The 26840-nt window shown below is 47.3% G+C and overlaps 1 long non-coding RNA gene across 1 annotated transcript in view; it reads right to left on the bottom strand.

The window, feature by feature from the left end:
• Positions 1-2796: 2796 nt before the first annotated feature.
• The window catches only part of LOC147688630 (uncharacterized), a 36718-nt gene continuing 12674 nt past the window's right edge, over positions 2797-26840 (bottom strand). Inside the window, exon 2 of the long non-coding RNA XR_015300533.1 lies at positions 2797-3041. This is a non-coding gene — a long non-coding RNA (uncharacterized LOC147688630). The remainder of the gene's footprint in view (positions 3042-26840) is intronic.

The following is a 26840-nucleotide window of genomic DNA, read 5'->3' as shown; positions in this document are numbered from 1 at the left end:
TCCCCTCACCACTATGATTTCTTTTGTTCCCCTGTACCTCCCAAAATTTGTCGCTTTTCTTTGTCTACCAGGACCTTTTGTGTGCTGTTTCATGGGGCTGGATGTTCCTTGACACCCAGTTGTTCACAAGGTTTTTGCCACCTATTTACAAGGCACCTGGCGAAACCTGTGACATTATAGACTGGGATTGGCAACCTGTATGAATGGCCTCAAAATGGTGGCCATCCCTTTTCCTCATGTGAGTGACTCCCTTTGGAGCCTCCATGAACCTTGACCTTTCAAGGTTTTGGCGCCCTTTTACTTGGCGCGCATTCCTGACAGGAATTTCTTTATTTTCCTCAGGTACACAAAATGGCTGCTCTAGAACCCCAGTATGGTGGCTGTTAGGGTCCCAAATACCTCTCAGAAGTGCCATGTCATTGGCCTAGCCCAAAGAAGGTTCTAGAACCTACTGGCACGAGCCAGCACCTCAGGGCACTGGCTATATAAGGTCCAGTCCCTGGCGGCCATTTTAGATGATCAGAAGACTAGATAGGATAATGATGTTCCAAATCTAGGTGAAGAAGGAGATTCCAGACTTGACACCAGATTGACACCTGCCCTGTTGACCCCTGAGGTGGCTGGTAGTGCGGGCAGTAGAGCAAGCAAGGGTCACTGGCGTGGATCCTGACTGGCGTTCCAGTCAGCTGTGTGTGCGGTGACCTCGCGCCTACAGCGCCTGCCCAGTGAGTGCCTCGTTGTCCCCAAGAGACTGTGGCCGTGTTTGTGTGCCTCCCCGCCCCCCCGGTGGTGAATTACGACAGACTCGGGTCGCGAGGCGAGAGCAAGTTCGCCGCGACCGCCTTCTGTGCCCCTTTGTGACAGGCGCCTCCAGCGAGGAGCTCGGACGTCTCCGAGCTCCACCGGCAGAGTGCTTCCTGCGCAGACTGAGGTGAGGTGGTGCGCCGGGGCGGGGAAAGGCCGGCCTTTGTTGGGCGGGACTACTGTCTCTGCCCCTCCCCAGTGAATCGGCGGCTGTAGCTGTGGGCGGGAACCATCCCTGTTTGAGGAAGTCGGAGGGAGGTCCGTGGAGCCCCTGACAACCCGTCGCTGGCGAGAGAAGTGCTGACCCCGACTGAATCGCTTTCCGATTGCAGCCGATGTGAGGTGGGCCCGTTTCTTCAGGTGGGAAGCGGTGATATAAAGGAACTGTGAACCGGCATTTATTTGACTGAGCGTGAAGATTGTGTGACCTCTTCGGCAGCCCTGTTCGTCAGTCTAAAGACTTTGAACTGGTGCCGCCTGAGTGCTAGCAGTGGTAAAGCCCCCTAGGCGCGCTTAGACCCCACCGGCAAACAGAGATCTCAACCCGGTGGCAGCCGAGTGTAAATGAAGTGTTCACTGTCTTTCCTTGCCTTTTAGTTACACGCGCATAACCCCGTGTGGTTCTTAAAGAGTCCCAACACTCCTTTGGTGCCCAGAGAATCCTGTGTACAGTATTGGTGAAATCGTCATAAACTGTAAGAGTTATCTTTCCAACCTGAAATGTAATTGCAAATGTAGTGTTCCTGAAGTATTTAATTGGTGGCAGCGATACCAGAATGAACCTGTGAATGTTTATTTAACTGAATCAGTATTTATTCTGCTAAACAGAAAGTGATATTTATTCTATTTATTGAAGATATTTATTCCCGATATTTATTCTATTCATTGGAGATATTTATTCCTGATATTTATTCTATTTATTGATGATATGTAATCCTGAGCTTATTCATTGTATTTATTCCAAAATCGAAACCCAGCAAATTGTGGCCAAAAGAAATGTGTATGTGCTTTCCTAATTGATCCCCATTCACAACAGAGAATTTTTACATAAAGGAATCGTATTTTTCTACAACAGTGGTGTGGTGTCCTTCTTTTTGGTGGTTGTACAAGGAGATATGATTGGGTCAAAGCCGGCTTAACACGATAGCCTTCACTTGCCTTGACACTTGAGCCAAGCTACCCCCTTTGTGCTGGGCTTGCCCATCGCAGGTCCAACATAAAATTGGTGCTCAGCGGGTGGGATTGCGAGCCGTGCTTGTTTTGGACCCCATAATAATTCAGTGTGCGCCACAGGTACACACCCGGAGTTTTCTCCCAGCGGCCCTCCAATTCAATATTTAGCTTTTTCCAAATTCTCTTCTGGAGGTGGGTGGAGGTGACCCTCAGAGTTCCTATCCTTGTAACCTACTTCGAGGTGGTTGTCCACACTTTTCACTGACAAGATGGAATTCGATATGTCAGAGCTGGAGACCTATACTGTGGCGCAGCTCAAGGAGTTCTGTCAGGAAAGGGGAGTGTTCGTTAGGCGAGGGGCCAAAAGAGAGGAGCTCCGTATTAGTCTGCGAGCCTGGGTGGAAGCGCATCCGGAGGGAACGGTAGAGGAGGAGGAGTCAGACAGGGGTACTGTCGTTGAGAGGACTGCGGAATGTCCCCTGGGGGTGGGTGAGATGATAATCAGCCCCAAGGTAGCCTCACGAGATGGGCAGCAGTGTATCAACAGGAGGGTTGTCAGAGACCGAGTTAGCTGACAGAAGAGAGGAAAGACAATTGAGATGGGAGTTAGCCAAGCTGGAGATGGAAGGGAAGAGGATGGAACACGAGCTCAAGCTACGAGAGCTCAACCTCAGGGCCCATAACATCACTCCGGAGGGTTTCGAGTCTAAGGAATTTTAATGCGAAGGTATATGCCCAGGCAGACTTGCACAACAAGAACTGGCTATTCAAAGACACATTATGCAAAAACAAACAAGAAAATAGCACAATGAACTGTAATGATATATAAAATAAATTTTAATTATATTGATAAAAATGAATAAATACATATAATCCTGTATACATGATTTGTTTACACAATAAAATCTGTTAGTTCCTGATATATTTCTTTAAAAAAAAGGGGAAATTTGGTCAAAAATCAGCAATATGGTTATCCCTGATTCTGGTGGACTGGGCTGTTTCTGTCAACGCGTTTCGACAATATTTTTTGTCTTCATCAGGACAATGAATATTCAGCCACTTTTCTAAACAGAATAAAACATTGTTTTAGTTTATATACAGCATACAGTGCATTGCGTTTTGTTGAATTCATACATCAGCAGTTCTGGTTAGATACATTTTTTCTAATAAAAAGCATTATAGCCAGACTTGTACATTTTTTGAGAGGACTGCTAAAGGTGTAACGCTGGAAACATTTTCTTTTCATCTTGCCTATAGTACAAGATTACGTATAGAATATCATCAACCAATGTGTTTATTGTGATATATTCAGTTTTCTATTTCATTAACAGTTTCTTAAAAATGGATATTTAGATAATTCATGATAATTCTAAAGCATAGGAGAGCGAATAAAAGATAAAACACATATAGATATGCTTTCATCTAGAAACAGGCGCAACATTTTAAGTTACCTTTAAAGTAACTTCATTTTATTATTTTATTTTCTTTTTCTAAATTAATTTCCCTATTTATCTATTCAATGGTTATATTACACATTCATTAGTGAGCTATCTATCTGTATACGCATAGTTTTTTATTTAATTTACTGAATTTTATCGCTCAAGTAAGTTACTCACTTTTCCCCTAAGCTCGGTGCATTCTCCATATATTTACTCTAATTATTTAGCCTAATAGCTATCACTTACCTCAGATCAACCGAGTAAAACAAATTTCTATATGTTTCTGTAGTATAGAAAAAACCAAAGCTTAGCTCTCTGGTGGGGCTGGCTGAAAAAACAAAAAGGATTATCTATATTATTCTTTATTAGCATATTAACAGACCACATCTTATATTTTTCGTTTCTTCATCTTAAATGCTTAAGTGGAGATTTTTGATTCGGTTATAGTCTAATTTGAAACAGCTTGCGATAAACTTTATCTTCAAACTTTGTTGCCTAAACTAAATAGAAGATGAAAACTTTTTTTGTCAGGATTTATCTAGTATGGCACTTTCTATCTTTAAACTGATTGTCATTTTACCCTTTGTTCATTTATAGCTTTAATGACAGAAACATGTCTTACCTAGATTGGTTATTTTCTAAACACACTTAAAAACTTGGATGAAGGGAGTGAGGCACCTTTCTTTATATTTTGTAGTAGGTATGTGAAATCTGTGTGGGTAGAAAGATATTACTCTATTATATTACGATAGCGTTTTCGCAATTCTCATTTCCTATTCTATATATGCCTCATTTGCATAATCCCGCGTTTTTTTACCTGTTTAAACATAATTCACTGCTCCCATCTCACTTCAACCTTCGATAGTCTTCCTGGCGGTATTCTTTAAAAACAAATGATTCTGAAATGAGGTTTAATCAGCCATTAGCTAAAGATGCTTGTTAACATGTTTGAAACATAGCCACTTCTAATGCTTGCTTTAATTTTTTTATATAACGCACCTAATTTTAGTCCTGGATTGCCCAATCTTTATTCTTTAAAAACGACTTCAAAAGGTTTCGTCGGTTCGTCACTGAAGCACACAGCTGTTCATATTAGAGGCAGCCTGTTTTAAAGAAATAATACGTTTAACTCCTTTAAATGATAATTTTTTCCTTTTTGTTGTTAAGAGCTATACTTCTTTCGCTTTTACCTTTACAAAGCGTCGGTATCCGCAGCGTAAATGATGGGCAGCTCTGTGCGGATGTTACTTAGCAGGCTTGTCGACTTCAAACTAATGGCAAACGAATGGGGTGACCCGGGAGCACGCCACAGGAGAGCGTGATATTTATAAGCAGGCCTGTTGTGATCAGAAAAAATAAACAAGTGGCATATTCAGTAACTTTCTTCCAATCCATATTTATCGTCATTTTACAATGAGGTAGGTAATCCTTTACCTCTACTCGGCCTGAGGTTTAAAAAGCTGTTTACGGATCTTTACTTCTTTTCCCCTCGATCGGCGATTAAACGTTTTACGCTCGGCAGGGTAGTTGGTTGTTTAAACAAAAACCCCCGCTGGCTCTAGAGGAAACAGAGCAAATTTTTAAAATTGTGCGCAAACATACTATGCGGTTTCATGCTGTAGCTTTTCATTAATCTATGTTGCAAAGCCCTTACCGTTTTCAGGTTTGTCTTTCAACAGCGTGTGCTCTCGTCAGCGATTCGTGAAAAAAGAGAAGATTTCGAAAGCTCTTTTTCCACTGGTATTTATATCCGGTGGCTTGCTGGTCATACAGATTATGACACGCCTCTATTTAAAGGGGTATCCGGATTCAATAAATGAATCATATTCCGCGTTTATTTTTTCCTGTGCTTTTATGCCCTGTATTATCGCTGTACTTTTCATCCACTATTAAACATATGTCCTTTAGCGTTATCCTGGTTCAAGTAATTCTTCCGGTAATACCATTAATCCTTATTAACTGGCTATCCCAATACTTTATTTTCCACGGCTTATTATTCATTATTGGCTGGCTATCCTAATACTTTATTTCGCACGGCTTCTAATTTTTTGGTAGCTTCTGCTGGTAATTTCAAAAATAAAGCTAAATCTGATTAATCTCTATATTATTGCATTCTCCCATGGTAAATCTTGATTTAAACCATGGTTAAATGTCCCGAGGGTGAAAATCCAAAAAACTTCTTTCTTTTTTCGTCTTTCATCTCCTCCTTGTGTATTAGGTAAATGGATCTTTTCCAGAATACGCCATTTCAGGTCTTCTGGCGCATGCTTGTATTCCATGAAATGGTTCACAAGTGGTGCTGATACCTTCCGTGTCTTAATGGCTGACCTATGTTCCGTCAGCCTCGTTTTTATCATGCGGGACGTCTCTCCTACATATCCAAGGTTGCATCGACATGTAATCAAATAAACAACATTCTTGGTATTACAAGTTTAAGGAATTTGCCAGGGAGCTCAGGCCTCACTTACCCAAGGACGTGGTCGCCAGTTATACCGTTGGAGATGACATAGCTAAGTAGCTGGCAGCCTATGAGGTCTCCTCAAGAGCCCATGGGATCCATGAGAAGCATTGGGGTGGTGGATTGTATTGCTACATGCCTCCCACAGGTAGGGATGCCCTATTGGCCCTAGACCGGGAGGATCAGGTAGACTACCCCGCCATGAAGGTGGCGCTCATCAGGAAGTTTCGGTTGACCCCAGAGAAATACCGGCAGAGGTTTAGGGGCAGCCACAAACTGAGCTCACAGAATTGGGTTGACTTCCTAGATTATGCCAAGAAAGCCCTGGATGGGTGGGTCCAAGGTAGTGAGGTGGAAGACTATCGAGGGTTGTGCAATCTAATACTTAAGGAACATCTACTCGAGGAATGTCTTCCCGAGCTGAGGCAGCACCTGGTAGACAGCAAACTTACTTGCCCCCGTAAGCTTGCTGAGGAGGCGGACATTTGGGTAAGTACCCAAGTGTCCACAAAGGGGACGGGAGGAGATTCTCAGAAGTCCGGACAGGGCGCTCCCCAGAAGAAAGAGGGGGGAGATAATAAGAAACAGGAGTTCTCCAAAGGCCCCCCAAATAACTTTAAGGGGAAAAGTTTCTTCTCCAACTCTAAGGCTAGCCCGCAAAAGAACCCTAATCCTGGCCAGAGTCAGCAGCCAAGGGTTGTCCATTGCTTTGAGTGTGGTGGTGTTGGACATTATAAGGGAGACGCGAAATGCCCAAAGAGACCACCCCCTCCCACTGGAGGAAAGGCCCCGGGAGTTGCTAGTATAGCGCTCGGGGAGGAGATGCCCTTAGTTAAGGGGAGGGAGTGGGCGGGTGTCACCTTAGTGTCCCTGGGTGATCAGGAGATGGTTCCAAAGATCCAGGTGCCCCCAAATACTACCAAGTATGGGCAATGGGTCACCATCAATGGCCATAGAGGGGAAGCTCTGAGAGATACAGGAGCCAGTATGACTATAGTCAGCAGTCATCTGGTGTCCTCAGAGCAGGTGATTCCAGGCGTACTTCATCCAGCCGCGATGGCTGACGGCAGAATGAGCCACTATCCCGTGGCTGAGGTTCCCTTTGAGTGGGGAGGGGTTGCAGGTTCACTTCGAGTTGCCGTAAGCCCCGCCGTGCCAGTCGATTGTCTGCTGGGCAATGATATGGAGCACATTCTGAGATGCTGGGTACACCTGATTGGGCCTGTGTGAGTACCAGGTCGGCGGCTGCTCGGGAGGAGAAGTCGCATGGGTTGGAGCCTGGAACAATGGCCCACCCAGCTGCTGATGAGGGAGCATCTCGAGGACAGGAGGAGCCTGCCTCGATGTCCGTGCCCCGTGAGACGGATAGGCCATCGGAGGAGATGGACCCGGAGTCCGCGGAGGAGGACATGGTTCCGTTGGAGGATCTACCTATCCCGGCTGAGTGGCGAGTGGAGGGGGGACCATCCAGGGAGGAACTGAGCAAGGGACAGAGGGAATGTCCCACCCTCGAGGGTCTGAGGCAACAGGCTGAAGCCCAGGCAGCAGGTAACGAGTCTGGGAACTATCGTGTTTACTGGGAGGATGGTCTCCTCTACAGTGAGCCCAGGGCGCCAGTGCATGGACTGTCACGGGCCCTGGTAGTCCCACAGTGTTACCGGGCCTTCCTATTAGAGTTGGCTCACGAGATTCCCTTGGCATGACACCTGGGACAGGACAAGACCTTTGCACGGCTTGTCCCCCACTTTTATTGGCCTCGAATGAGGGTGGCGTCCGACACATACTGTCGGTCGTGTGTGTCATGCCAAGCCAGTGGGAAAACAGGGATGAAGCTGAAGGCTCCCCTGGAACCACTTCCTGTCGTTGGCACCCCCTTTGAAAGGGTGGGCATCGACATTGCTGGGCCCCTAGATCCACCGACATCATCCGGTCACAGGTTCATCCTGGTACTGGTGGATCATGCCACAAGGTATCCGGAGGCAATACCTCTGAGAACCATTACTGCACCAGTAGTGGCGAAGGCCCTGATGGGGATCTTTACCCGAGTGGGATTCCCCAAAGAAGTTGTGTCTGACAGGGGGACCAACTTCATGTCAGCGTACATGCGGGCAATGTGGAAGGAGTGGGGTGACCTACAGGTTTACCACTCCTTATCACCCACAGGCCAATGGCCTTGTGGAAAGGTTCAACAAAACCTTGAAGGGTATGATCAGAAGTCTACCCGAAAGCCTGCGGAGGAAATGGGAGGTCCTCCTACCCTGTTTGCTCTTTTCTTACAGGGAAGTGCCGCAGAAGGGAGTGGGCTTTAGCCCCTTTGAGCTTTTGTACGGGCACCCTGTGCGTGGACCTCTCAGCCTGGTGAGGGACTCCTGGTAAAAGTCTCCTCGGAAGGATCCCCGGGACGTGGTGAGTTACATGCTGGCCTTCCGGAGCCAAATGGCTAAGTTGTGGAAGCAAGCTTCTGACAACTTGGAAGCCAGCCAGTCTGTGATGAAAGCGTGGTATGACCACAATGCTCACCCGGTGGAGCTGGAGCCTGGTCAGAAGGTGTGGGTGATGGAGCCTGGAGAGCTCTCCAGGACCGTTGGACAGGCCCCTATGAGGTGTTGGAGAAGATGGGCAAGGCTACCTACTTGGTGGACGTGAAGACCCCTTGGCATCCACATCGGGTGTTACATGCCAACCGCCTCAAGCCCCACTACAAGAGGCCCAAAGTCATGTTGGTTATGGTGACTGACGGATCAGAGGAAGAGGTCACAGAGCCTCTCCCTGACCTTTTTGCGTCTGAAGAAAAGGATGGGTCGGTGGAGGGAGTGAAAATCTCGCCATCCCTGACTCCTGAGCAGCAGGAGGAATGTCGCCAGGTCTTGGGGTCATTCGCTCCTCTGTTCTCCCTTGTCCCGGATAAGACCCATTTGTGTACCCATGATGTGGACACAGGAGACAGCCCACCTGTGAAGTCCAAGTCTTACCGGCTGTCTGACAAGGTGAAGGCCAGCATTCGAAGTGAAGTAGCTAAGATGCTGGAACTAGGAGTCATCGAACCTTCAAGTAGCCCTTGGTCTAGCCCGGTGGTTTTGGTGCCCAAAGCTGCTCCACCTGGCGCCGCACCAGAATTGCGATTCTGTTTGGATTACCGAGGACTAAATTCAGTAAACAAAACGGATGCTCATCCGATCCCTCGGGCGGATGAACTGATTGACCGGTTGGGAGCTGCCCAATATCTCAGTACCATTGACCTCACTGCAGGGTACTGGCAGGTTCCCATGACTGATGGAGCCAAGGAAAGGTCAGCCTTCTCCACACCTGATGGACACTACCAGTTCTGCGTCATGCCCTTTGGGCTCAAGAACGCACCTGCCACTTTTCAGCGGTTGGTGAACACGATCCTCACTGGGATGGAGTCCTTCTCTGCTGCCTACTTGGATGACATAGCTGTCTTCAGTAGCAGTTGGGAGGATCACTTGCAGCACTTGCAAGCCGTTCTCCAAGCCCTGGAAAGGGCTGGCTTGACGATCAAGGCCAGCAAATGTCAGATTGGACAGGGGTCAGTAGTGTACTTAGGTCACTTGGTGGGCAGGGGAAAGGTGCAGCCCCTTCAGGCGAAGATTGAGGCAATTATGGCCTGGAAACCCCCCAAGACCCAGACTGAGGTCTGAGCCCTCCTGGGCCTCACAGGTTACTACAGACGGTTCGTGAAGGGGTATGGCACTATCGTGGCACCCCTTACTGAACTCACGACCAAGAAGCAACCCAGGAGAGTAATCTGGACGGAGGCTTGTCAGCGAGCCTTCGACACTCTGAAACAAGCATTGTGTAACGCTCCCGTCTTGAAGGCTCCAAACTTCACGAAGGAATTCATTGTCCAGACAGATGCATCCGACATTGGCATTGGGGCGGTGTTATCGCAACTCAATGAAGAGGGTCTGGATCAACCCGTGGTCTTTCTGTCACGGAGACTGCTTCCCCGGGAACAGAGGTGGAGTACCATTGGACGGGAAGCCTTTGAGGTGGTTTGGGCACTGAAGAAGCTGCGACCATACTTGTTTGGTTCACACTTCCTTGTTCAGACAGACCACCGACCCCTTCGCTGGCTCATGCAGATGAAGGGGGAAAACCCCAAACTGTTGAGGTGGTCTATCTCCCTATAGGGAATGGACTTTTGGGTGGAACACCGACCCGGAGTTGACCACGCCAATGCAGACGGTCTCTCCAGGTATTTCCGCCTTAGTGTTGAGAACTCGCAAGGGGTTGGGTAGCTCTCCCCACTTTCAGCTGGGGGGGACGCGTGTTAGACCCGTCTGCTTCTGAGAGTCCCCTCACCACTATGATTTCTTTTGTTCCCCTGTACCTCCCAAAATTTGTCGCTTTTCTTTGTCTACCAGGACCTTTTGTGTGCTGTTTCATGGGGCTGGATGTTCCTTGACACCCAGTTGTTCACAAGGTTTTTGGCACCTATTTACAAGGCACCTGGCGAAACCTGTGACATTATAGACTGGGATTGGCAACCTGTATGAATGGCCTCAAAATGGTGGCCATCCCTTTTCCTCATGTGAGTGACTCCCCTTGGAGCCTCCATGAACCTTGACCTTTCAAGGTTTTGGCGCCCTTTTACTTGGCGCGCATTCCTGACAGGAATTTCTTTATTTTCCTCAGGTACACAAAATGGCTGCTCTAGAACCCCAGTATGGTGGCTGTTAGGGTCCCAAATACCTCTCAGAAGTGCCATGTCATTGGCCTAGCCCAAAGAAGGTTCTAGAACCTACTGGCACGAGCCAGCACCTCAGGGCACTGGCTATATAAGGTCCAGTCCCTGGCGGCCATTTTAGATGATCAGAAAACTAGATAGGATAATGATGTTCCAGATCTAGGTGAAGAAGGAGATTCCAGACTTGACACCAGATTGACACCTGCCCTGTTGACCCCTGAGGTGGCTGGTAGTGCGGGCAGTAGAGCAAGCAAGGGTCACTGGCGTGGATCCTGACTGGCGTTCCAGTCAGCTGTGTGTGCGGTGACCTCGCGCCTACAGCGCCTGCCCAGCGAGTGCCTCGTTGTCCCCAAGAGACTGTGGCCGTGTTTGTGTGCCTCCCCGCCCCCCGGGGGTGAATTACGACAGACTCGAGTCGCGAGGCGAGAGCAAGTTCGCCGCGACCGCCAGCGTCTTCTGTGCCCCTTTGTGACAGGCGCCTCCAGCGAGGAGCTCGGACGTCTCCGAGCTCCACCGGCAGAGTGCTTCCTGCGCAGACTGAGGTGAGGTGGTGCGCCAGGGCGGAGAAAGGCCGGCCTTTGTTGGGCGGGACTACTGTCTCTGCCCCTCCCCAGTGAATTGGCGGCTGTAGCTGTGGGCGTGAACCATCCCTGTTTGAGGAAGTCGGAGGGAGGTCCGTGGAGCCCCTGAGAACCCGTCGCTGGCGAGAGAAGTGCTGACCCCGACTGAATCGCTTTCCGATTGCAGCCGATGTGAGGTGGGCCCGTTTCTTCAGGTGGGAAGCGTTGATATAAAGGAACTGTGAACCGGCATTTATTTGACTGAGCGCGAAGATTGTGTGACCTCTTCGGCAGCCCTGTTCGTCAGTCTAAAGACTTTGAACTGGTGCCGCCTGAGTGCTAGCTGTGGTAAAGCCCTCCAAGGCGCGCTTAGACCCCACCGGCAAACAGAGATCTCAACCCGGTGGCAGCCGAGTGTAGATGAAGTGTTCACTGTCTTTCCTTGCCTTTTAGTTACACGCGCATAACCCCGTGTGGTTCTTAAAGAGTCCCAACACTCCTTTTGTGCCCAGAGAAGCCTGTGTACAGTATTGGTGAAATCGTCATAAACTGTAAGAGTTATCTTTCCAACCTGAAATGTAATTGCAAATGTAGTGTTCCTGAAGTATTTAATTGGTGGCAGCGATACCAGAATGAACCTGTGAATGTTTATTTAACTGAATCAGTATTTATTCTGCTAAACAGAAAGTGATATTTATTCTATTTATTGAAGATATTTATTCCCGATATTTATTCTATTCATTGGAGATATTTATTCCTGATATTTATTCTATTTATTGAGGATATGTAATCCTGAGCTTATTTATTGTATTTATTCCAAAATCGAAACCCAGCAAATTTTGGCCAAAAGAAATGTGTATGTGCTTTCCTAATTGATCCCCATTCACAACAGAGAATTTTTACATAAAGGAATCTTATTTTTCTACAACAGTGGTGTGGTGTCCTTCTTTTTGGTGGTTGTACAAGGAGATATTATTGGGTCAAAGCCGGCTTAACATGATAGCCTTCACTTGCCTTGACACTTGAGCCAAGCTACCCCCTTTGTGCTGGGCTTGCCCATCGCTGGTCCAACAAACCCCATATGTCAGAATGTCGGACTTGTGACCCCTTGTGCACTTAAGTTGGACTGTACTTGTATTACTGGTCTCAAACCACTAAGAAAATAAAACAAACTACTGCAAATGTGATGCCATGCGCAGTTTTAATTTTCTATATATTTTCTTTCTGAGGCAAATTCCTTACGGCATATCACTGTCTCTGTAAATCAGACCCCAGGATATAGTGATTTGAAAACAAAAAATACGTATAACTTGCACTTTTGTAAAAATCCTGCGATTTTTACAAAGGTTCCTGCAAAATTAGATTTTTTTCTATATAGCGCAGCTTTGACCTGCAGATATCGGAGTGCTTTGCATGAGCTCCAGTTACATTACACACAAACATTATTCATTTTGTTTTTAGGCACGGTAAATTAGATGAAGTTTAGAGGCATTATTATCGTATAGCGCACAGAAAAGAAAAGTCTACCTTTAATAGCCCATTGTAGCGTAGCTGTAACTGCAAAGGATCTAAAAGTAATTTAAGAAGCAACCTAACTCATGCCCTTCTGTTCTTTTGAGACTTTCATTTATAGGTGTTCTAGCTCCGGCAATAATTGCAATCCTTTTATTGTGCTTTTAACTAGAAACTTCACTTTTATCCATAGCGTCCCAAGTGATGCTCATTTTTATATAAACCCGGAAGTGAGGATACTGACATTAGAAGACGGTTATGTAATTTAGGCCTGGAACTGAGGAGTGGAAAAGTCAAAGGAAAGAGGGACAGAATAAGCAGTCTTTCACTATCTGTTAAATACAGTATGGCTCATCCTGTGCATATGCACTTCCCGAACATTCTACAGTAGCAAATGTGAGGACTTCGGCACTAGCCTTAGCTAGCTTTTTCTTTAGATCTCACTTCTTCGAGACATTCTGTATTCAGGTATGAACTTTAAGCTCCGTCCACTTTCTGCCCATCTTTTCAATTGACTCCTTTTACTGTATGCCCTTTGTAAATGGTAGCCTTTTATTTGTAAATATGCTTAGTAGACCCTCCTTTGTACCCCTTTTTAGGTTGAGGACTGCGTCGCACTGCGTAGCAGTGTGGGCAGAGCTCAGAGATTTAAAATTTCTTAGGGGGCTTGAACCCGCCCCTCTTCTCCATTGGCTGGCTTCCTAAACAGAGGCCAGCCATTGGAGGAGAGGGGCGTCCCTCGGTTCAAGCCCCGTCTTTTTCGGATTCGGGGGTGTTTTTTTAAGCTTCTTTCTTGTTTTCTTTCCTCTTCCCATTGGCTGGAATTTTACCTTCCAGCCAATGGGAAGAGGAGAGAAAGAAAACCACGCCCCCGAATCGGAAAGTGACAGTGCTTTCTCTGAGGCATTTCTTCCTCGCCTCGGAGAAACATGGTTAGTATTATTTAACTAATTTCTTAGTTTTTTTGGTCCTCGTCTCTGACCCTGCCTCCACAGCGATCTGAAGCGCAGTAGCCTTAATCGGTTTGGTTGTATTTGTTGTAAAATTATATATTTTTGTCAAATGGCTCCAGATAGCAAAACAAAAATGTTCGCCCAGTAAATAGCGATCATAAATATAGATACACTTTCCCCAGTTTTGTAAGGCAAGTCCAAAATCAAACACTCAAGCAGTAAAATTTATCGGTTTTTATTTGTTTTATCTACATTAAAAATAATGAAAGAGTGAGTCGGCCCTTGGTCCTCAAATTTTTCACATGCCGGTTGCGCGGACCTCTTTTGTGTGGGCGCATTGACCCGCTGAGCTGCCTCGCCAGCCTGCAAGCCAGGAGGTTATTATGGGTCACTAGAGCTGCAATGCCACCTTGTTTTACGCCACATCAACCTCCTGCAGAGGCTCGCGCAGCGTACGGAGGGGGTGTTGAACCGCACCTCCTATCAGGATGAGTTTATTGCCGGATATCTCGCGCTCTTCAGTGACGCCGAGATTGATGGATCGAATACAGACTGCGCAGCACACATTTTTTGAATTAGGGCCCTGTTGCTATGGAAACGCCGCGACAGCCACGCAGCCTCCAGGCCCAGGGCGGCCATTATGGGCCGGCCTGGGCAGGGTGACCAGGCCGGGCAGCGAGGCCGGGCTGTGGCACCGCCGCTCGGCTTAATGTGTAACCGCTCAGAGATAGGCGTCGGCCACAGTGTAGGAGCCGCGACCCAGGACAAAGGTGACTTTTTTCCCCCCTTTTCAGCAGAAATGGTGACTGTAGTCTGGCTTGCTGACAGAAGCAGTTTATAACCGCTGATAGTATCTTAATGCGGAACACACGGCCTGGGGAGCAGAGGCGGGCGTTTCTGTAAGGAAATGTCGAGATTTCTGTAACGTGGTGTCTATGAAGTTCTAGCAGGGCTGGTCCGTTCATTAATCCATCATCACTTTCCCCTGGCCTACTTAAGATATATCTTGCTGTACGTTGACAGTGCTGCTAAATGAGCACCTAATAGGAAAACTTTAGGAAATAACGTTAATTCGGTGTAGTGAAATAATATTTCACTGGGCATATAAGCCTGTAGGGGTGTTATTTAGACCTTACGTTACAACACCACCCCCTCAGTTCTGCTTATTTTTATAATGGGGTAATTATCTAACTACTTTCGTTGTCGACATCTTCACCCCACAAGGCAAAAACGTAAAGCTCACCATCGTCTCATAATAAAAAAGAATCAGATCCCTATTTCTAAAAAAAAAAAAAAATAGCAATCTTTAAAGTTGACTGAGCTGTTGTTTGTGGCACGTTACATGCCACTTTTGGTTTTTGTTGTTCTCCAGAATGGCTATATGTCTTATCAGTTTCGTGAATGTGCTGAAATCTGTGTTTAATTCATATACTTCCATATATTAAAGAGTTCTCATTTTTCTAAGACTCGTATTGGATTTAGGCCCAGATCTTTGTACTGGGGTGAATGTAAGACATTGTTCTGCATTCTGTCCATCAACTGTATTTTTTGCAATTTTCACCCCGAGTGGGCTGGGTATGCTCAGACGTGAGTCCCAGGCTCTCCACACCACTGGAGTCAAGCTATCCAGGCTGAAGAAGGCTGATAGCCAGAAACCGGTCCTTGGATGCTTGATTCCGGTCTGGGAAAGACATGGCTTGGTAGTTCGGGCTGGACTGTTCCCATGAGGCACAGGGTCAAGGCTGATTAGCATATAGCCAGTGTCTGACCTAGGGTGGTGTGGAGTGCAAAAAAACGATGGATTTAGGCCCAGATCTTTGTACTGGGGTGAATGTAAGACATTGTTCTGCATTCTGTCCATCAACTGTGTATTTTGCAATTTTCACCCCGAGTGGGCAGGGTATGCTCAGACGTGAGTCCCAGGCTCTCCACATCACTGGAGTCAAGCTATCCAGGCTGAAGAAGGCTGATAGCCAGAAACCGGTCCTTGGATGCTTGATTCCAGTCTGGGAAAGACATGGCTTGGTAGTTCGGTCTGGACTGTTCCAATGAGGCACAGGGTCAAGGCTGATTTGCATATAGCCAGTGTCTGACCTAGGGTGGTGTGGAGTGCAAACAAACGATGGATTTAGCCAAGATCTTTGTACTGGGGTGAATGTAAGACAGTGTTCTGCATTCTGTCCATCAACTGTGTTTTTTGCAATTTTCACCCAGAGTGGGCTGGGTATGCTCAGACGTGAGTCCCAGGCTCTCCACAACACTGGAGTCAATCTATCCAGGCTGAAGAAGGCTGATAGCCAGAAACCGGTCCTTGGATGCTTGATTCCGGTCTAGGAAAGACATGGCTTGGTAGTTCGGGCTGGTCTGTTCCCATGAGGCACAGGGTCAAGGCTGATTTGCATATAGCCAGTGTCTGACCTAGGGTGGTGTGGAGTGCAAAAAAACGATGGATTTAGGCCCAGATCTTTGTACTGGGGTGAATGTAAGACATTGTTCTGCATTCTGTCCATCAACTGTGTTTTTTGCAATTTTCACCCCGAGTGGGCTGGGTATGCTCAGACCTACGTCCCAGGCTCTCCACATCACTGGAGTCAAGCTATCCAGGCTGAAGAAGGCTGATAGCCAGAAACCGGTCCTTGGATGCTTGATTCCGGTCTGGGAAAGACATGGCTTGGTAGTTCGGGCTGGACTGTTCCCATGAAGCACAGGGTCAAGGCTGATTGCATATAGCCAGTGTCTGACCTAGGGTGGTGTGGAGTGCAAAAAAACGATGGATTTAGGCTCAGATCTTTGTACTGGGGTGAATGTAAGACATTGTTCTGCATTCTGTCCATCAACTGTGTTTTTTGCAATTTTCACCCCGAGTGGTCTGGGTATGCTGAGACGTGAGTCCCAGGCTCTCCACATCACTGGAGTCAAGCTATCCAGGCTGAAGAAGGCTGATAGCCAGAAACCGGTCCTTGGATGCTTGATTCCAGTCTGGGAAAGACATGGCTTGGTAGTTCGGGCTGGACTGTTCCAATGAGGCACAGGGTCAAGGCTGATTTGCATATAGCCAGTGTCTGACCGAGGGTGGTGTGGAGTGCAAAAAAACAATGGATTTAGGCCCAGATCTTTGTACTGGGGTGAATGTAAGACATTGTTCTGCATTCTGTCCATCAACTGTGTTTTTTGCAATTTTCACCCCGAGTGGGCTGGGTATGCTCAGACGTGAGTCCCAGGCTCTTCCACATTACTGGAGTCAAGCTATCCAGGCTGAAGAAGGCTGATAGCCAGAAACCGGTCCTTGGATGCTTGATTCCGGTCTAGGAAAGACATGGCTTGGTAGTTAGGGCTGGACTGTTCCCATGAGGCACAGGGTCAAGGCTGATTTGCATATAGCCAGTGTCTGACCGAGGGTGGTGTGGAGTGCAAAAAAACAATGGATTTAGGCCCAGATCTTTGTACTGGGGTGAATGTAAGACATTGTTCTGTATTCTGTCCACCAACTGTGTTTTTTGCTTTGATAATAGGCATCCATTATTTAAAATCAACGTAATGGCAGATTTTAAAGCCAGAGTTAGCTGCCTTAAACACAAATTAACGTCCAGTTGAGCATGGGTCATTTATTTTATTAAGAAAGAAGTGGAAAAGCTAAACACAAGCATATTTAGTTTAAACAAATATGTTTTCTTCTAACCTGACACCTTTGATTGGATTGTATTCGTAGCCCAGATAAAACATGCCATTGGCTTTACACAGTCACACTGTTGAGCAGCTGCCTTTGATATGAGATAACAAATGCACAATAAGCTAATCCGGTCCTGCCCTCTATTGACAAAGCATAAAAAAACTTGAAGACCATCCATATAGAGATGTATTTGTGGCTCAGTCTGTCTGAGCGCATGCTGTAGTTAGAGACACCTTCCAGCTCAGAAGTGGAGTGATGTGGCTCACTGGTTAGAGGCGGCAGACCCGGAAGCAGAGACCGGCCCGGGACCAGGGTTCAATTCCCGACGCGGCAGGGTCGTGGACCAGGGTCAGCGGACTCGATAATTCTCGCCTCGGTGCCTACTCTAACCAGGGATCACACTCGGCAACTCTGGGCATTAGCTTGCCTCATCTCTACAACGGCCCCCCACATTCGCCGGGGATGCCTGGTTTCACCTTGGAGATACCCAGTAGGGACCATCTCATAGGGATAGCCAGGACGGGTTCCCCAGCGGTCTACAGTGCCACGACGCCTCAGGGCAGCAGTGCGCTTTACAAGACACATACATTTACACAGAGTAGCATCTTGACTTCTGACACAGTGCTCTATTTGTACCTCATAGAAACAGTCTTGCATGCCACCCTTTAATGTGTGCTTCATGATTTTGTATTTTTTAAACTCACCCTCCATGTGTGCCACTGCACTGTTTTTTTACTTCTAATCCTTCATTTGTGTGTGTGGGGCACTGTGTGTGTGGGGCTGTGTGGGGGGCTGGGTGTGTGTGTGAAGGGGCTCTGTGTGTGTGTGTGTGTGGGGCTCTGTGTGTGTGTGGGGCTCTGTGTGTGTGTGTGGGGCTCTGTGTGTGTGTGTGGGGCTCTGTGTGTGTGTGTGGGGGGCTCTGTGTGTGTGTGTGTGGGGGGCTCCCTGTGTGTGTCTGGCTCTGTGTGTGTGGGGCTCTGTGTGTGTGTGTGTGGGAGGCTCTGTGTGTGGGGGGGCTCTGTGTGTGTGTGTGGGGCTCTGTGTGTGTGTGGCTCTGTGTGTGTGTGTGTGTGTGTGTGGCTGTGTGTGTGTGTGTGTGTGTGTGTGTGTGTGTGTGTGTGTGTGTGTGTGTGGCTTTCTGTGTGTGTGGCTCTGTGTCCACGAATACTCTCTAATGCTCACCTATTGCCATTGTAAATGACAATACCATTTATTTATGTTTAAAAAAAATAAAAAAGTCATGAGCAATTCCAATAGCTCTACCTTTAATAATGCCGAGACCATTGCATTGTAAATGCTTGTTCTCCAGTTGTAACCTCCCATGAGGAATGCCCCTGTTACATGTGTTGTTACTCTGTATGTTTAATTTACTGTTTGTGAGCACTATTTTCTTAATGACTTCTTTCTCCTAGCTGCTGTTGCAGGCACACCAGGCTCTCCAGCTCAACAAACTAGAGTCCACATGTTTACATAGCTCAACGTGGCACCTAATCATGGATGCTACGCTTTATTTTTTAAAGACGCTCCCTCCCCGCCTGACCGCCTCTCTTTATGCTTCGTCAGATTTGTTTGGATTAGTTGCTTCAGCTTTAAGCATTTTGACCCCCTGTGATGCACCAACAGAGCGTCGCTGTATTCCTGGGAGTTCTGCCGCCTTAGCCACGGCTCTTCCCTTTCTTCTGCCTCAGCTCAGCTGCACAAACAATGGCTCCTACACTCAGACAGAGGTGGGAAGAGCGAGAGAGTGAAGCCACTAAGAAATACAAACTTTCCCAGCTCAGCCCTGTTCAGATGAAAGAAAGCCTTAGCAACAGCCCCCTAGCTACTCCATGATTGGTGCCCGGTAACCATGTGATGTTTGTTTAGGATGTTGCTGAGAGTAATGCCGCTGAGACTTTGCATTGGGTGAAATCATGGAGGGCAGCAGCGGGCATGAGAAGCGGCAGAGCAGGCTGTAAGGGGGAGCAGCGGCCCAGGGACGTTGCCGGGGTGCAGACGCAGCAGCCAGGCCAGCTTCAGGGTTCCAGCGCTTCGTCTGACTTCTAGACTCTGCTGCGCCAGGAGCGCTGCGCTTTGCAGGATGCTTCTCTCTTTCTGCTCCACTGATGATAAGGGACAGCTAAAGTATGGGCCTCAGTCTTGTAGTCCGTTAGGGAACTACAATTTCTCCTAATGCGTAAAAACTGTCCAAAGGGTAGATTGTCCTTAACCCTTCGACGCTCATGACGAGATCAGCTCGTCATGAGTTACGCCTCTCATACACTCATGACGAGCTGAGCTCGTCATGTAACGCGGGTTTTTCAAAAACCCAGCACACAGCGGGAAAACCGCCAGCGCGCATGCGGTTAATGGCTCTGGGGTGGTAGCTGCTGTACAGTAGAAGACTGTTCCTGTCTGTCGGTTTTTTTAGAGGGTAGTGCTCAGTTCTGCGTGGTGGAGTATTATATTCAGGTCCAAGAATGGTATATTTGTGTTTGATATTGTGTGAGTGAATTCCAGGTATTCGTTTTGCCCTTTGATCCACTGGCAAAATTCCTCACAAGTGTAAAGGTCACCCATCAAGAGGATGAGGATATCATCAATTAACCTTTTCCACAACCTCAAGTTATTGATGAAAGGGTTACTCGGTTGCATGACGACACTCTCCTCAAATGCAGCCATGTACAAACATGCTACGCTCGGGGCGAAGGTACTCACATGAAAGTACCTTGGGACTGGTGAAAGAGTTGTTTCTTACATTCAAAGAAGTTTTCAGTCAGTGCAAGGGTCGCACAAACCATAATGAAGGAGACAGGTGTCAGTGATGTCTATTCTCTCTACCAAGAGATGTTTCAATGGCAGTTAAGGTGGCACATTGAGGGATATTGGTATATAACGATTATACGTTCAATGTGACTAGAAGGTTAATCTCATCGGAGGCCTGTGTCTCCTCTACGATGCATCGGAGGTCTGTTGTGTTACGTACAAAGGATGGAGTATTTCTCACTTGTGGTTGCAGAAAATGGTCGCATAATTTGGATAAAGGCTCAAGGAGTGAGCCTATACCCGAGACTATGGGACATCCAGGGACTGGTTTTGTACCCTTGTGAATTTTAGGAAGTGTATAGAGATAGGGTGTTTTAGGGTCTATTGTGATGAGGAAATCAGCCTCCTCCTTATTGATTCAACCATTGCTCTCTGCTTCAAACCTCAGGATAGCAATATTAGAAGCAAGTCGAGGAGTGGGATCTTCAGAGATGGGGATGTAGTATCTAGCATTGCTGAGTTGGTGTTGGCACTCGCGATCATAGTCACTGGTAGATAAAATCACTGTGGCCCCTCCCTTGTCAGCCTGCTTAATGGTAATTCTTGAATCATCTGCCAAGGACCTGGCTGCAGCTAATTCCGCTTTAGGAATGGGACCATTTTAGGGGCACCTGACAAATCTTTAAATACGGCTTGTTCGAATGTCAAAATCTCAGCTGGGATCATGCTATTATTGGGGGTAAAGGTGGATGGATTCCCTAACCCAGTGTCTTCCAAAGTCGTCCGGGGTTTGTTTCGAAAGAAAGATTTCAGATGGACTTTTCTGAAGAAATCCTGTATCTCACAGTTGTCTCGAAATGTATCAACCCTTTGAGTTGGGACATAGCCTAGTCCTTTTTCTAGTACTGCCTTTTCCGTCTGTGTTAGTGACCTGTGTAACAGGTTGACCACTAATTCCTTTTGCCCCTGGTCCTGCTCATTGTCTCTACTTTATGTGGTGGTTGTTCTTGCCACTGAACTTGTTTCTGCATCCCTCTTTTTCGCCTTCTTCCTCTGTCCCAGCCTCTGTCTAAACAGGGGGTTACCCATCAAGAAGAATTGAGGCTGGCCTTAAGGATATATAAGGAATTGCCAGAAGTAGGGCGGTGGACCGGGTAGGGGGATGCATTGTAATTGGGGTATAGAGGATGTACCCTCAAGGCCAGCCTCAATTCTTCCGGATGAGTAACCCCCCCTTTTTAGGTCTCGCACCTGGCGATTACAGTGCGGAAGTGCTGTCTCGTCTGCGACACCTATAGTCACCGGCTCTGCTTCCCAGGAGACATGAGATGGGCACGCGCAGAATGCCGGAATCGGATCAGGTCGCGCGCGTGAATACGCGCTCCGACTGTGAACTGTTGCCGTTAGCTTAGTAGCTTTCAGTTTCGTTCACAGGCCTCCTAAAACAGGCTCCCTGGCACAACCACGACCAAGCCCCCCCCCCCGCCCGCCCTGCCAGAGGAAACGTGCCCCGTCAACGCACACCGTACACGTGCCTCCTAAAACCGGCTCCCTGGCACGACCCCCCACCCGACCAGAGGAAAGGTGCAAAGTCGTACACGCACCTCTAACTCCGTTCACATCTGCCAGCATGAAGCCCCTGTCATCGGGCTGCTGTTGTGACTGTTCTTGGCGGCCTGCTCGGGGTTCCAATGTGACGCTCTGCAGGGCTCCCTCAGCATACAGGAGCCCTGCAAAAAAACACCCCGCCTCTCGGACTTCTGAAGACTTTCACCCCTACCGCAGGGCTCTCCCTCATGGGAGCCCCGCGTGAACGAGCACGACCAGCCTCTTCCGGCCGCATCACAGGCCCCGCCCATGTCACGGGCACGGATGCCTGACTTCCTGCTTTTGCCCCCCGGGCCGCAACGGTGAATTAATGATTGTTATGTTAATGCCAGAAACGTATCAGCAAAGGAAGCAAGGTTTTATTGGAGTCTCCACGCGGCACTGCTCATGCCTCCTGCCCGGATCTTCGCATCGCTATTCATGCCTTGCACCTGGGCCCTCGAGGTGCTTGTTATTTCACAGCCTAAGTCCTAGCAGCGCTGTTTATTCCACAGCCTGGGTCTTTGCAGCGCTGTTGATGCCTGCTTCCTGGGTCCTCGCAGCGCAATGATGCCTCGCGCCTGGGTCTTTAGAGCACTGTTTATTCCATAGCCGGGGTCTCTTTCCAGCACTGTTCATGCCTGCTGCCTCAGTCCTCGTAGCGCCATATTAATGCCCGACTCCTGGATCTTTACGACGCTGTTTGTTCCACAGCCTGAGTCCTCGCAGCGCGGGCCATGCCTCAGTATCCCTCCCTACCTCTCAGTCACGAAATCGTTGCGCACCCTCTGGCCGCAAGTGTTCCCGACTCGCTCCTCGCAGCGCTGTGTGACCCCGGCGCTTTCTGTGTGCAGAGATAGATTTGCCACGGTACAAGGTAACCTTGATTGATAAAGATGTTGCCTTCACCAGGAGAGGTCACGTTCTCACCTACTTCCTCGGAATTATGCAGATTCCAAACTTAAGTGACTCCAATCACAAGCAGGGTGTCTGCATCTGGTGTTGTTTGAAGCCTCCAATAAGAGGACCGTGAAAGGTTACCAAAGCCCGGCGCCGCCGAGGATTTATCAGAGGCTAATAGGAAAATGGAGAGGCTGGGAGAGAATTACAGGCAGGGACAAGGAGAGCTTCTCCGTGTTCGGTGTATTAAAGTTTCCAAGCAGCTGTGAGCACCAAGAGAACATGGTGCATCCGCTCTTGAGTCAGGCATTGGAGCTGGAGACAGAGGGTGCAGGAAATGCCTTTCTGAGATACCCCCATTCTCGCTGACAGAGATGATGTACTTGCTGGAAATAGCACAGAGGAGCAGAAACGCAGGAGCGGTTCCCATTGTACGGATCCCAATTTCAGCCACTTCAGCAGTCTCGCGGCGGCAGGGGCGACATAAAGTGCTCCCGCTGCACAAAGGGGAGGGGAGGGAGCAGGGAGAGCTAGGGGGGGGGGGGGGACCCCGCAGATAGCATAATGGCAGAACCCAAATCCTGCATAATCACAGGTGTGCATGAGGCTAGCATAGACGCAGGCACTGATTGCGTACTTTGGGCTCTGAGTTGTCTCGGTAACTACCATTCATCTATCCATCCATCCATGTATCCACTCACTCATCCATGCATCCATTCTTCCTACCACCCATCCATCCATCCACTCACGGAGCCTTCCATCCATCCATTTCTTCACCCACCCATCCATCTGACCGTCCATCCATCCATCCATCCATCCATCCATCCATCCATCCATCCACTCACTGATCCATCATCCATCCACTCACTAATAGATCCATTCATCCTTCCATCCACTGACTGATCCATCTATCCACTCACTGATCCATTCATCCATGTATCCATCCACTCATCCATGCATCCATCCACTCACGGATCCATCCACTTACAGATCCATCCATCCACTCTCTGATCCATCCGTCCATACATCCATCCACTCACGGATCCATCCATCCACGGATCCATCCATCCATCCAACCACTCACGGATCCATCCGACCACTCACGGATCCATCCATCCACTCACGGATCCATCCATCCATCCACTCACGGATCCATCCATCCATCCACTCACAGATCCATCCACCCACTCACGGATCCATCCATCCACTCACAGATCCATCCATCCATCCACTCACTGATTGATCCATGCATTCCTCCATCCATCCCGAATGATGCTATTGCATGTGCAGCCAGTTGCGCTGGTGGTTCCCACAGCATTTTTCAGGGACCCTGGTCATGCGCAGCTGGTCTGTCTGGGATAGCTCTATTCTTGTTTCTACAGCTCGGAGTGCTGTGTTTTTAGGGGATGATTTTATGGATACAGATGCTGTGGCCTGAAAGTGTCTAAAGGAAATTCATGTACTAAAGTGCTTTCTAGGGGCCAAGTCTATGGTTGCATGTTAATGTAGTCAAAATGTGATGCTCTCTAGGTGTTGTTTTTATGATTGCACTTTCATAGTTCAAAAGTCTACAGAAAGCACATAGACACATGCTTTGTGCATTTTAAAAGTATTATTAAAATAATGTTGACAGTGATTATCATAGTGCAAGTGCTTTTTATTAACATTAATACATGAATTCACTCATAATTTTTATTAGTGGTGATTGCATTTACGTACAAAATGTGTTTTTAACATGCAGTTTGCTGATATTGAACCTTTGATCTAGCCTATAGGCTTACTTTAAATGTTTGTATGAACATTTGGGGGGGGGGGGGGGCATAGTTGATCATGCAATGCTACCTGTGTTTTTTTACATCTACCAATATATTTATTTGTAAATTATTTGGTAGTATTTAGCAGTGTGTGTGTGCAATGAATGTACTTCTCCTTTTTCTAAAGAAAAAGTACTGATTAGACAATCATTCACTGAGTGTTATTATTCCTTGACAGTGAATGGCATGCATTGTAATGGCATGCGATTTAAAGACAGTTGCGTTGTAACAGTTGCGTTGTAAAGGTAGGTCGTTGTAATGGATGTTTCCCCTATTCAGCATCTCTTTGAGAGTAAAGAGGAAATTCAGTAAATAATGTTTTCTAATTTCCAGACAGTGAAAGAAGTTAATTAAGTTTCAGGGGTTTACAATGCACCATCTGTACCTGCTTGCATTTGAAGTAGTCCCACACATAAACCTACATATTTTTTGTTTCTCAGAAAGGCCTAACGCCAACCTGGCAGTGCTCGAATGGGTTGTGACTGTAGAATAATTGTAAAAAGTACACGGTGAACTATTAAAGTTTGAGCTATTGGCATTGTAAATGACAATGCCTTTTATTCTTTTGCATCGGTGGGTAAACAAGTGCTTTGTACTTATAGTCCATGCTTATGAGAAGCAAGGCTGGCAGTCTCTTTTACTGCCAGCCTTGCTCATCGTAAGCAAGGACTATACGTTCAAAGTGCCTGTTTATGAACCGATTGCAGGTTTTAAAAACATATGAATAAAAAGCATTGCTATTTACAATGCTAATAACTCAAACTTTAATAATGCGAGACCTATTGCATTTTAAATGCTTGTCTAATTTTGCTATCCTGAGGTTTGAAGCAGAGAGCAATAGTTGGATCAATAAGAAAGAGGCTGATTTCCTCATCACAAAAGACCCTAAAATACCCTATTTCTATACACTCCCTAAAATTCACAAGGGTACAAAACCAGTCCCTGGATGTCCCATAGTCTCGGGTATAGGTCCACTCCTTGAGCCTTTATCCAAATTCTGCGACCATTGTTTGCAACCACTAGTGAAAAATACTCCATCCTTTGTACATGACACAACAGACATTCTACGCATCAAAGAGGAGACACAGCTCTCAGATGAGATTAACCTTCTAGTCACATTGGACGTAGAAGCGTTGTATACCAATATCCCTCAATGTGCCAACCTAACTGTCATTGAAACATCTCTTGGTAGAGAAGAGTGGACATCACTGACACCTGTCTCCTTTAATATGGATTGTGCAACCCTTGCACCACTGACAGAAAACTTCTTTGAATATAAGAAACAACTCTTTCACCAGTCCCAAAGTTCTTCCATGGGGAGTACCTTCGCCCAAAACATGCACCCTAGTAACACTTACATCAATAACTTAAGGTTGTGGAAAAGGTTCATTGACGATTTCCTCATCCTCTGGAAGGGTGACCTTTCCACTTGTGAGGATTTTTGCCCGTGGAGAAATGGGCAAAATGAATCCTTGAAATTCACTCACACAATATCAAACACGAATATACCATTCTTCGACCTGAATATAAGACTCCACAACGCATAACTGAACCCTACCCTCTACAAAAAAACGAGAGACAGGAACAGTCTGCTACTGTACAGCAGCCCCCACCCCAGAGCCCTTTAGGACAATCTGCCCTTTGGACAGTTTTTGCTCAATAGGAGAAATTGTAGTTCCCTAACAGACTACAATACTGAGGCCCATTCCCTAGCGACTAACCGAAGACAAAGGGAATACGAACAACGCCATATCATGAACTCCTTGAAGAGAGCCAGAAGCAATCCCTGTGAGGCACTGTTCGAAGTGACCCCCAAAGAACAAACTGACACACTTACTTGTGTCACCTCCTTCACACCAGATTCGACTCGCATTAAGGGTATCATTAAAAAACACTGGGGGATTTTGACAACTGGCAATCTACGTTTGCCTACACCGAGATTTGCTTTTAAACAAACCGAGACCTTTAAAGACCTCCTGGTGTACACTAGGCCTAAAACAAAGATTAATCCAAAGCCCTCTCTGGGACCTTCCCCCGGTCACAGGCCACTATCCATGTGGTTCTTGCACAGTGTGCCATCAGACGACACCTATGAAGGAGATAACTCTCTCCGACACATTCACCTGGAAAATGACACAGCAGACCAACTGCAACACCACTCATTACATTTATATGGTCATCTGCCCTTGTAATATGAAGTACATGGGGATGACTCTGAGGATGGTGAAATCACGTATTACAGAACATAAGAGCAATATATGGTGCCAGCGAACAACCACAAAGATGTACAGACATTATAAAGAGCTAAACCACCCCCCAGACACCCTTCTTTGGTTGGTTCTCGAACCCCACCCCAGAATCACACAACGAGCATTGTTCAAAATGGAACAAAGATGGGTACATCGGCTCTCCACTACCAACAGGGCCTTTATGACGCTATACCCTGGGCAGCCCTAACAAATAGGTGAACATCTGGTACCACATTTTTTGCCTGAGACACCATGAAGGTTCGCCCAC

The sequence above is a fragment of the Lissotriton vulgaris genome, chromosome 10, assembly GCF_964263255.1.
Source record: "Lissotriton vulgaris chromosome 10, aLisVul1.2, whole genome shotgun sequence".
NCBI lineage: Eukaryota > Metazoa > Chordata > Amphibia > Caudata > Salamandridae > Lissotriton > Lissotriton vulgaris.
This window is presented reverse-complemented; position numbering and strand designations above follow the sequence as displayed.